The sequence below is a fragment of the Lissotriton helveticus genome, chromosome 7 (assembly GCF_964261635.1).
Source record: "Lissotriton helveticus chromosome 7, aLisHel1.1, whole genome shotgun sequence".
Classification (NCBI taxonomy): Eukaryota; Metazoa; Chordata; class Amphibia; order Caudata; family Salamandridae; genus Lissotriton; species Lissotriton helveticus.
Genome location: NC_136068.1, coordinates 62648083 through 62660729, shown reverse-complemented (window position 1 = coordinate 62660729; position 12647 = coordinate 62648083). Strand labels below are relative to the sequence as shown.

The 12647-nt window shown below is 46.2% G+C and overlaps 1 pseudogene across 3 annotated transcripts in view; it reads left to right on the top strand.

Annotated features, from left to right (window-relative positions):
* LOC144768056 (epidermal differentiation-specific protein pseudogene) overlaps positions 1-12647 on the top strand; it is a 65269-nt pseudogene that overhangs the window by 41903 nt on the left and 10719 nt on the right. The window lies entirely within an intron of this gene.

Sequence of the window (12647 nt, the reverse complement as noted above, 5' to 3'; positions counted from 1 at the left end):
ACATCCGCCTTGTTGCAGCCATTGCAAAACTACAACTCCCAGAAAGCTATACTCCGGATTGGCGTGATGTGGGGAACCAAAGTTTTATCTTTTCGTTCTGGGCGTTTGTAGGACTGGGCACACTTGGTGAGATCGCATTATGATGTCCTGGCCCCTCGGGTCCCTGCGCAACGTCCCAACCCGCAGCGCGTCTTCCAGCTGGGATATAGATCGGCGAGATTGCACCAACTCTCCCATGAAGTCACGGTCTGCCTTTCAGCGGTGTCCTTCGCATTCCGGCGCTCTGTTGGTGGACTGCCTGAAAGCCCATACCTGAGCATATTCCATCCGCTTTCGCAGGCACCAGTGCAACAGGCAGCCACTTGACAGGACGGGGCTCCTTTGTGTGTCCTCTGGCTGACAGGAAGTATATGAATCCACCCTCCAACGACGTGAAAGGAAGCAGCCACAGACAGGGAAATTTCAGGTGAGGCTTTTAATTGGAACTGGACAGCGTAGGTATAATGCATTTCGGTTTTTACTCCTTCCTCAGACACCTCTTGCTGCCGCGTCTCATGTCTGTGTAGCCCAGCTCAATGTCCGTTATTTAAATCCTACACGCCCCCAACCATGTGAACATCCGCCTTGTTGCAGCCATTGCAAAACTACAACTCCCAGAAAGCTATACTCCGGATTGGCGTGATGTGGGGAACCAAAGTTTTATCTTTTCGTTCTGGGCGTTTGTAGGACTGGGCACACTTGGTGAGATCCCATTATGATGTCCTGGCCCCTCGGGTCCCTGCGCAACGTCCCAACCCGCAGCGCATCTTCCAGCTGGGATATAGATCGGCGAGATTGCACCGACTCTCCCGTGAAGTCACGGTCTGCCTTTCAGCAGTGTCCTTCGCATTCCGGCGCTCTGTTGGTGGACTGCCTGAAAGCCCATACCTGAGCATATTCCATCCGCTTTCGCAGGCACCAGTGCAACAGGCAGCCACTTGACAGGACGGGGCTCCATTGTGTGTCCTCTGGCTGACACGAAGTATATGAATTCACCCTCCAACGACGTGAAAGGAAGCAGCCACAGACAGGGAACTTTCAGGTGAGGCTTTTAATTGGAACTGGACAGCGTAGGTATAATGCATTTCGGTTTTTACTCCTTCCTCAGACACCTCTTGCTGCCGCGTCTCATGTCTGTGTAACCCAGCTCAATGTCCGTTATTTAAATCCTACACGCCCCCAACCATGTGAACATCCGCCTTGTTGCAGCCATTGCAAAACTACAACTCCCAGAAAGCTATACTCCGGATTGGCGTGATGTGGGGAACCAAAGTTTTATCTTTTCGTTCTGGGCGTTTGTAGGACTGGGCACACTTGGTGAGATCTCATTATGATGTCCTGGCCCCTCGGGTCCCTGCGCAACGTCCCAACCCGCAGCGCGTCTTCCAGCTGGGATATAGATCGGAGAGATTGCACCGACTCTCCCGTGAAGTCACGGTCTGCCTTTCAGCAGTGTCCTTCACATTCCGGCGCTCTGTTGGTGGACTGCCTGAAAGCCCATACCTGAGCATATTCCATCCGCTTTCGCAGGCACCAGTGCAACAGGCAGCCACTTGACAGGACGGGGCTCCTTTGTGTGTCCTCTGGCTGACACGAAGTATATGAATCCACCCTCCAATGACGTGTATATATATATACACATATATATACACCTTGGGTTTGGACGTTACAGGCTTGAGCTGATTTCAGCTCTTCGTCGTACCAGAGTAATTTGGATGGTCCTTCACCCGCCTCTGAGCTCAGGAAGAAAACCGGCAGTGGCGAGGTTAACCCAACCTCATTGTGGGCTGCAGGCACTGTCCTCGTCGCCCCTGCTCAATGGACAACTGCAATCGGAGGCTGAGGCGTTATAGGGGAGCAGAGGAGGCTCTATTGTGGACAAGCAAGCTGCTAAACAGAGCATCACATTTTGTTCTGTTTATACGGATTCACTCTGCTCTATTCCCGCACTCACGCACAAGGTTATTTACGTTTTTCCATCCCCCCAGCACCAACTTCCTAGGTCCACTCACAAGGGACTCTGGGACCTGTAGTTTTTCCTACCACGCGGGATGCTACACAGGTGTGCTGCCACTAACGTAACTGGGGGAGGTGCGGACTCGATACATCGGGTCTTAAAGAGAGGCGGAACTTGCAGCTCAGTGACATTTTCTTGTGGAGGCTTCGGGCACTGAAGAAGGCACAACACCAGCCAGAAATCCATCCGCCATTATCCGCAATAAAAGCCTCCGAAAGTTTCCCCTGGGTAGCTTTTCTCTCTTTTCTTGGAAGGAGTCTATGCCGCACATATCTACGCGTCAGCCTGAGACGCCATCACAGAGTACCCTGCCTCACCTTGGGTTTGGACGTTACAGGCTTGAGCTGATTTCAGCTCTTCGTCGTACCAGAGTAATTTGGATGGTCCTTCACCCGCCTCTGAGCGCAGGAAGAAACCCGGCAGTGGCGAGGTTAACCCAACCTCGTTGTGGGCTGCAGGCACTGTCCTCGTCGCCCCTGCTCAATGGACAACTGCAATCGGAGGCTGAGGCATTATAGGGGAGCAGAGGAGGCTCTATTGTGGACAAGCAAGCTGCTAAACAGAGCATCACATTTTGTTTTGTTTATACGGATTCACTCTGCTCTATTCCCGCACTCACACACAAGGTTATTTACGTTTTTCCATCCCCCAGCACCAACTTCCTAGGTCCACTCACAAGGGACTCTGGGACCTGTAGTTCTTCCTACCACGCAGGATGCTACACAGGTGTGCTGCCACTAACGTAACTGGGGGAGGTGCGGACTCGATACATCGGGTCTTAAAGAGAGGCGGAACTTGCAGCTCAGTGACATTTTCCTCTGGAGGCTTCGGGCACTGAAGAAGGCACAACACCAGCCAGAAATGCATCCGCCATTATCCGCAATAAAAGCTTCCGAAAGTTTCCCCTGGGAATCTGTTCTCTCTTTTCTTGGAAGGAGTCTATGCCCCACATATCTACGCGTCAGCCTGAGACGCCATCACAGAGTACCCCGCCTCACCTTGGGTTTGGACGTTACAGGCTTCAGCTGATTTCAGCTCTTCGTCGTACCAGAGTAATTTGGATGGTCCTTCACCCGCCTCTGAGCGCAGGAAGAAAACCGGCAGTGGCGAGGTTAACCCAACCTCGTTGTGGGCTGCAGGCACTGTCCTCGTCGCCCCTGCTCAATGGACAACTGCAATCGGAGGCTGAGGCGTTATAGGGGAGCAGAGGAGGCTCTATTGTGGACAAGCAAGCTGCTAAACAGAGCATCACATTTTGTTTTGTTTATACGGATTCACTCTGCTCTATTCCCGCACTCACGCACAAGGTTATTTACGTTTTTCCATCCCCCCAGCACCAACTTCCTAGGTCCACTCACAAGGGACTCTGAGACCTGTAGTTTTTCCTACCACGCGGGATGCTACACAGGTGTGCTGCCACTAACGTAACTGGGGGAGGTGCGGACTCGATACATCGGGTCTTAAAGAGAGGCGGAACTTGCAGCTCAGTGACATTTTCCTGTGGAGGCTTCGGGCGTGAAGAAGGCACAACACCTGCCAGAAATGCATCCGCCATTATCCGCAATAAAAGCCTCCAAAAGTTTCCCCTGGGTATCTGTTCTCTCTTTTCTTGGAAGGAGTCTATGCCGCATATATATATATATACATATATATATATATATATATATATATATACTAAGTTATATAACATAAATACAATCAAACAATATATAAATAAATAAAGCATAAACATTGTTCACATAAAAAAAATATTTAGCATCTACAACCAAATGACTGATGCACCTTAATAATATTTTAAAAAGCCCTTAAAAAGGTGGAAAATTCTATGACAAAATATTTCATAAGGAGGATCATAACGAGATTGTAATACTGCTGAGGCAGAGAGGCTAGATAGCTGTAAACATATTGGGCAAGGTCATTTCCGTCGGCAAAATAACAAAGCCAAACAAATAAATAATACATGATTACCATCTTGAGGATCATTGCTACACAGGTTACAGAGAGATCGGTGATGAACCGTACCATTCAGCCAGAAGGGAATTTAAAGGGAGCCTGCCCGCCTCAACAGTAACCAAAAATGGCACTCTCCATGTGGTAGATTCCATGAGTCAACAGTCGGATGGTTATCCTTATTTAAAGTACAAGCTTCCCTATCCCCACGGAAACATGAGGACCAAGTGGCCTGTTTCAAAATAGCTTTTAATTGGTGAACCGTCAAAGTAAAAATCAAAGTTTGGTCTAATTGCAACAAATCTTTTGAAATCATAAAATGTCTATATCAGTGGTTTCCAAACTTTTTCATCCTAAGGCTCCCTTGACCACTTGGCCGTTGCCCGCTGTTCCCCATTATGTAACTGTTTTTGAGCGGGTGGGGGTAATGCAAGCCCGGCCTCTGGAGCACTTCCATTTTATTACCTGAAGATAATTGGCATGAAGCTGACAAAGGTATTATACTCATAGATGTAGCAAAATAAAAGTATAACAGTTGTTGAATAAAAAAAACTGGAATTGGTTAAATCAGAAAGAATACTGTTCACCACTCTGTTTTGCATATGGAATATGTTTGAAACTAATATTCTTTTTCAAAAATTTGCCACTAGTATTGGGTGCTCTCCTACAGATAATTTTAGCTGTTAAGGAGCCACTTTTGATATATGAGGATGCTGCTCCACTAATCTTATTAGCCATTTGTCAACATTTGTAGGGGCAGATTTACAAGCCCCTTGTGCCACTTTACCAATGTCTTGTCACTCTGCTATAATTCGTGAAAATTAATAAAACAAAAAACCATACTTAATTTCTATGTATGGGTGTCTTCAAGACCAGCTTCAGTATGGTCTATTATCATTTGCAGATTGGCTATCTGCCTCTACCTTCAACAGGTCCTCTATCTATTACTGGGAATCAGATGTCCCGAGTGTAATTTCAAAAGATGAGAGGCCTGAGGTCCTGAAGAATGCCACAAATTTACATCATCTGGCAGAAACATGTTGACCTAGTCAGATAGGGAACATCCGTATCCCTATTGTTACACTGTTTTTTAACTCCATCCATTGGGGATACTCAATAAAGTTATTTTCCCCTTATTAGGTGGTTTAACATACACTTCTTTGATATTATTTAGCACTCTGCCCCTCACTCACGTATCACATTGGAGTAAAAATCACCTCACGCTCCTCCCCTTAGGGAGAGTAGTAGCCCACACAGTACACCTTGTGGGCACTGTGTACAAGAGGGAACCCAATGGTCAGCCGCGGCCGGTAGTGGGAGTACCGGCCGGGCGGTGACGTGGGGAGGGGGAAGGGCAGGGTGGGGGTAGTAATGTATGGATTATGGACCTTAGCAGGTAAGTAAACATATAAATAAATAAAACGAATTTCATTGCGTGCACTGCATCGCATTTGGTGATGCAGTGCGCGCAACAAAATTAGCAAGAAGAGGTGATATTTATCGCTAACCCACGTTTGCGGCATTTTTTTTATCGCCGTCTATCGCTGGATTTAATCGCTGAGATAACGCAGTATTAGCAACGCTTATCCCGAAGGTGATAAAAAATCCAGTGATAGTGGCAAAAACCAGAAATAGCGTGATAATACCAGTGCTAAATTAACTGCGCTAATGAAAAGCTTGCTAATAGGCAAGTGTGTACTTAACCTAACAATCCACCCCCCATTGACAAGATGGCTAAGTCAAGTATTTATCAGGCGTTAAAATCAAGCGATAATCTCGGTTAGCGAGACTTTTTTTATCACTTCGCGGGCATTGATAATAGGGGGAAGTTGTGTTGTGACTGCTTCCCTTTACTTTTAGTGAGGAACGCCTACTTTGCATGTCATTAGCGATAAATATCGCTGACATGCAAAGCGGCAAAAAGAAGGGGCTCCATTGCCAGTAAACAACAAGCGACAGCTTGCTAATAGGGCGATAAAAATATCGCCGCTTTAGCGGCAAAAAGTGCAGCTAAAGCGGCGATACAGCCCTTGCTAATATGCCCCATGGTTCGTAGACATGCCCCGGTGGAGGAGATGGGTGGACTAGAGAAGGATCTTCATTTTTTGCGTTGTGGTTTACTAGGTGGTGCATGGATCAGGCGAGAGAGAGAGGCAGGAATGACCTGCAGATATATGAAGGCAGGGATGATGAGATATAGGAGTGGTGTGCACGCAGAGTAGTTGCTTTAGTCGATTAGACCAAAGAGAACTAATGCCTCATTTATGGGGTTTTGATGTATAGCACCACAGCAAGTTATCTTGCTGCGCTGCCCTAGTCAAATTGAAAGGACAGAAATACACTATACTTCACTAATACGGTGTACTCCCTTCCTTTCTTCAGCGCTGCTGCCGTTTCGGCATCCTAGTGCCAATGCAGGCACTCTTGCACCATGGTTCAGGGGTGCCTGCGTTGTTGTTAAGATTTTTTTTGTGACGGAAGGGGCAGCTTCCTGCACAAAAATAATCCTGAGAGGTGTTTTCCTCTTTCCATGTATGCTGCACAATGCAGCACACATGGAAAGAGGAAAGAAGCGAGTGAAATAAAATTATTTCTCTTCGTTATGGCTCACCTTAGGAGGCATAAGGTTGTGGCACTTTCCCAGCCGGGAAAGGGTCAAAATCCATGGGTGTGCGTTGGAACACCCACCACAATTCCCATCAAAAGCCTCTTTTGTGCAGAGTAAGGCGACACAGTGATTTGAGCTGCCTTGCCTTACTCCATATCTATGCAGCTATTCAAAGACACACAAAGTGACTTTGCGTGACCGCGTAGATACGATTTCAGGGTTTGCGCCACTGGAGAATCATAAAAAGGGATGCTACAGCAGCACAAGGGGTTCATAAATATGCCCCCTAGTGTGTGAGAGTGGGGATCCCGGGCTGGTGCAGGGCACATAGGCAATGGAGAGATGAGACTAGGGGACAGGATGAAAGGAGGGAAGAGAACCAGGGCGATAGAAGGAGGAGGATTTCTAGTTCGGTAAGGAGGATTGGCGAGAAGGAGTGTTTGGCTTTGGGAGAGAGGAAATGGAAATCATGACAGCAGAAGATGAAAAGTGAAAAAATGAGAGAGGAATAAGTTGGAGGAAGAAGTAACATTGGTGGGGGAATAAATATACACTAAGTGAGATTGACTGTGGGGAAACTGGATAAATAGGGTCTTGCCTGCATGCTGAGTGACTTTGTGGATCTGGAACACAGGGGCGAGTAAGGTGAAGGGAGACAATGCAACTTTCAGGAAGGTGCAGCTCCCAAAGTCATCAGTTAGTAAGAGATGATGAGGCCAAAATGAAGTGTCAGAGATGGAACTCTTGGAGGGACAGCATCCAAAACCTACTGGACCCACCCAGGAGTGTCTAAGCTGCAAGAAACTGAAAGGCACAGCTTCCTGAGACCTCCAATTAATGAGTGCTGATGGGGCCTGTTGAGGAGCAGCATATGAATAAGAAACAGAAAGAAGTGTCAAACCACACAAGGTTATCATTTTTGTGGGATTCTATGAGGTCTAATCAGGACAAAGTAAAGTAGAACCCAATGAGAGCCACAGGTCTCCAGACCCACCAGTTAATAAGAGTGTAACAGGTCCACCCAGAAGCAGAATAACCTGCTGACGGCTGGTATGGTATGGTTCCATAATAATATTAAACTTAAACATAATTCGCCAAGCAGGCCAGCTAGTGCAATAAGAAAATTGCAATAACAAAGTAGGAAAATCTGGGCTGTGGCTTCCGGGTTGTGCTCCCATGGGTCAAGGCCAGGTGATGCACCCTGGTTGACTGCCATGGAGATTCACACAAAAAGTGGCCAATCTTCACTGGGGATATGCCAGTGTCCTTTCCCCAGTGGAATTTGGTGAGTGTGCGAAGTGTGAGCTTGGCTGGGTGTGGTGGGGGGCATTGAAGGACTGCGTGGTCACTATACCTTGAAGCAGCCTTACGCTTAAACCCTGAAACTAAGGGCTTGTCTTGAGCAGAGAACCTGCAAAACAAAATTGCACATAGATAGGGACAATGTCATGTAGTTCTCAATAACAACGTAAAGATGTTCAAATTATGAAGCAAATGGCATACAAATAATTTGGGCCTAGGAACCTCTTCGGAAAAAAGAAATACTCGGGGGCCTATTATAAGTGGGAGTTTTTGGCCTGAAATTCCTCTCCGCCTCAACCATTCCAGAGCAACCAATACTGTGGAGGTGCATTGCTGATTACTCAATAATGGGGCAATAAATGCAGGACTCTGTGCTTCTGCACCAATTCCTGCACATTTCTACATTTTCACGCAATTTTTCACCTTGAATGTTGCACTAGCTTTCAGTAGGCAAAGTCAAAGCATTTGATTTACCAGCAAGGCAAGCACACCTCTCCCCCGCAAGGGTAACTGGGAAACAAAGCACAACCCCACCCACTGCAACGAGCCTCCAAAAACCGCAGCTGTGTTGTGGTCAGGCACAGAAGACGGTTATCTCTCTTGACAAAATGATATCCACTTTGAGAGAACCTCCCTTTCCAGTAGAGTCAAGACCCTGCTGACAAGCACTCTACTCAAATCATTCACAAATAATGAATTAACAATGAATAAGGAGTTGAAAAAACCTGATGAAATCAGGAGCAGGTTGGCACAATGGTACAGGTCTAGCGACTTTGGCATTACACATTCTGCGACAGGTTTCTGGCCCAAATAGCTCTGGCCATCCCCTCAGTTTACAAAACATAATTATAGTTAAAAATGAATGCTAGATAGCGTTACATTAAGATATTTGAATCAAGTTATGTCCATGCTCTTGATTATGTTCTACGCGACAAATGCCATTGATCTGCTGACAGTCTTCTTGCTATTTCTTTCCCTTCTTGCTTTGCTGTACCTTTAAATTTCACATGTGTTATATTTCTATTTCAGGCTGTTGTTTTTTTTTAGTAATGTGTAGTTGACTTAGATGGTGCTCTAAACTCAGTTTGAATGTAGTGTGGTGTGAGAAAGTGCCCTCTTTCTGCGTGGTTGCCCCCACTTTTTGCTGCACTGCTGATGTGCTTTGACTGAGTGTGCCCTGGGCTCCTGCCAAACAGGTACCTAGGGCCTATGTTCTTTCCCTAAACCTGCAATGAAAACAAAACTCAATTGGCCTCTCCGGCCACAGGTCAGCCCCTGATAGATGGTACCACAGGTACCAAGGACACTGTGACCAGAGAAGACCTCTAAGGGCTGCAGCACTTATTGTGCCACCCTTAGAGGCACTGTACCACTACACTCACACACTGCCTTTGCACGCTGCGTGCTTTGGTGCAGAGCAAAGTGAAGAGTCGACATGGCACACATCCTGTGTCCTAATGCAAGTCTTCTTGACCTGACCACTGTGCACTTTGACCTAATGCGACTGCACTGTCACACTCTAAATAATGAACATTCCATTAACTAATTACTTTGAAACATTTTTATGAAGCATTTTTCACAATTTACATTAACACATAAAACAACAAATCTCTGAAGCAGCTCACAATAAATTTAATAATGAGCATTCATATGTAATATTTACAAAAGCAAAAAAATATTCTTCAATAATTTCCATTAAGAATGTAATGCCCAATGCATTTCAGGCCGAGGGCCCTTCTTCAGGGATTTCAATTACGATAACTTTTATCAATATGCGCTTTTTTTACCTAGAATTCTTCTGGCCATGGCCTCCAATCCCTTTATTGATGTTAATGAAGCAAGCTTACACTGCTCTATGTCAAAATCAAACCTGTGCTGAAAGAATTCCACACGAACCAAACACTGCCCTGGGATAGATCAGTCACTTCTCTAGCTGGGTGCACTATACCAGTGGTGAGGGTACAGGTGCATGAGCCCTGTTCCCCATTCTTAAACACTGTAAGTGCAGTGCTGCCGTTCAGAGTATATGGTGCTGGGAGTCTGTCATTACAAACTCCACAACACCATGATGGCTACACTGAAAACTGAGAAGTTTGGTATCAAACATTTCAGCACATTAAACCCACACTGATGCCAGTGTGGCATTTAATGAAAAAATGCACCCAAAGGGCATCTTAGAGATGCCCCCTGAAAAACGACCTACCACTAGTGTCCAGGCTGAGTGGCTGCTTTCAGCTGCCACCACCAGACATGTTTCTGGACCCCTGGGTCGTGAGCCTGCTGCTCTCGGGGGCTTGAAACAATGCCCACATCCTGTGATTAGGTGCCAAGCTCCCCCCCCAGGATGGGCAGAGTCCACAAAGGGGAAGCTTCAAAGGCTTGTTGCCCCTTTGTGAGCTTCCCCAGGCCACTTTCTGCTTTCAGCAACTGGCCCCCACTGGTTCTGACCCCACTTTGGGTGGGAGAACTGCCCGGAAAAAACAAGTGAGGAAGAGAGGTGTGCCCACCTCTGCCAACTCCATCCCTCAGGTGGGGGAGGCGAGGTAAATAACAACTCTCAGTCTCCGCCATCTTGCAGATGGGGGACCCAGCCAACCAGGGAAAGGCTTATGCTTCCCCACTGGAGGGTGGCATAAAAGGGTGAGTACCCACCCCAGGGAAGGGCCCAACTGGTCACACCGAAAGTGCAGAACCAACGGATGACCTGTGTCAACACCTTCAGTACGAGATCCAATGCGATACAGCGAATTATCAGGAAACATTGGAAGATCCTGAACACTGGAACTGACTCTCTTGAACAGCCCCTCTTTGCATTCAAACGTGGTACTAGTCTCAAAGATCAATTGATACACACTAGACCACTGACAAGAGAGATACACCAAGTAGGCACACTATGGGATATGCCACCAGTGACGGGACACCACCCCTGTGGGAACTGCGCAGCCTGTCCACAAACGAAGCGCTCCACAAGTATTGATATAGGGAGCGGTCGCCCATGGGAACAAAGGCGATTTACAAATTGCAATAGCAGTAATTTAATTTATCTTATCACCTGCCCCTGCCTTCTTAGGTATGTCGGGATGACAACTCGAAAAATCAGAACTAGAATTTCTGAACATAAAAGCACGATAAGGTGCAAAAAACAGGCAACCCGACTAACAAACCATTTCTTGCAAGTAGGGCACAAACCCACAGATTTTGAATGGAACGTACTGGAACAACCAACCATTCCAGCACATATAACCGACCTGTCCAAACATCTGTTCAAAATAGAACAAAAGTGGGTATACAAATTGAACTGTGATAAGGCTGGCCTCAATGAGGATATTCCATGGATGTCACTTTAAATAGTGTCGACAATCCTTTTCATTTATGCCAACTTCAGTACAGTGAATCAGGATCTGTGGATACTATTAAGTGCACTACATGAGATTTAATTTGGAGTGGTTATACTGCTAATTGTGTACAACACGTTAAGAGTCTCAGTATCTTTTGTGGTCTTTCGGGGTTATGTAGTGGTAGACTCCCTCTATGCTCGTAACACTTCAACTAAATGGGCGCAGTACTATCTGCCACTAAAGACTCATTAAAAATGATGACAGTTCTAAAATATGTTGCTGGTTTGAGTGGGTCAGAGTAAGCGGCCCCATAACACTACAATGCCAATGAACAGAATATTAAATATTATACTACACTTTCCCACATGATTGGAGTAAGTAGAAAGCAGACTACAATATCTGATAACTCCGGGCTAACAGATACACACGAAACGTCACGTGTTTTATTTAGAGACTACATTTCCCATGATTCCGTATAGTGGGGTAATACCGTCATGCTTATTCAATGAATTGACGGCATGAGAAAACAAAGGTGACCCCAAAATTTGTCTCGATATCATATCAATGTACAGAATAGTGATCAACAATATTACAGTCTCCTATATCATTGTGCAATGTAGGAAGTCGAAATAGACTATAACATCTGACATTCCATAACTACCAGATTCACATGAAACGCCACGGGTTTGATCCAGAGACTACATTTCCCATGACTCCTTGTCGTGGAGTAATGACGTCATCCTTATCCAATCACATGACGACAGGAGTAAACAAAGATGGTTCCAGACTCTGTTCGATACCTCCCCATACAGCCCAGTTGGCTGCCAGGAGTACTGACGGACAGGTCAGTACAGTACAGGGAATAGAGTCCTCTCGCAGGCCACATAGCTCTTTTTTAACATCGCGGTAGATTGCACGCGACGTAGAGCGGCTTTCTTCTGCTTCGTTCAACTATTTGAAGCGCACTTGAGCCCAGTAGAATACTTGGATTTCTGAGAGACTTCTTAGACGAGGGTAGGATAACCACTGCCCGCGAGAGTCTATCATTCCAACCCAATGACGCCCTTAATTGATGCAGCGGTAAAGCACTTTAGGCGTCAAGCGACCTCTAAAAACGGTCCTGCTCCGAGAGAACGACATTTACAGATATGGTGCGCTTGTTTCTTACAATACTGAGGCAAGCGGTAGTTTTGTCGTCTAAGCAGAGAAGAGTTCATCTTTATCGCGCATTATAACAGTGCTGTCTGGCGCTTAGAATATGATCACTATAAAATTCCATGCTAAGCACGTTCTAGATGTAAAGTTGAGTCAAGAGCAGTTGTGCATCAAGAGAACGACATTAATGAGAGGGTACGCTTGTCTTTGCCACACTTAGTAGAGTTGTTGGTTCTAT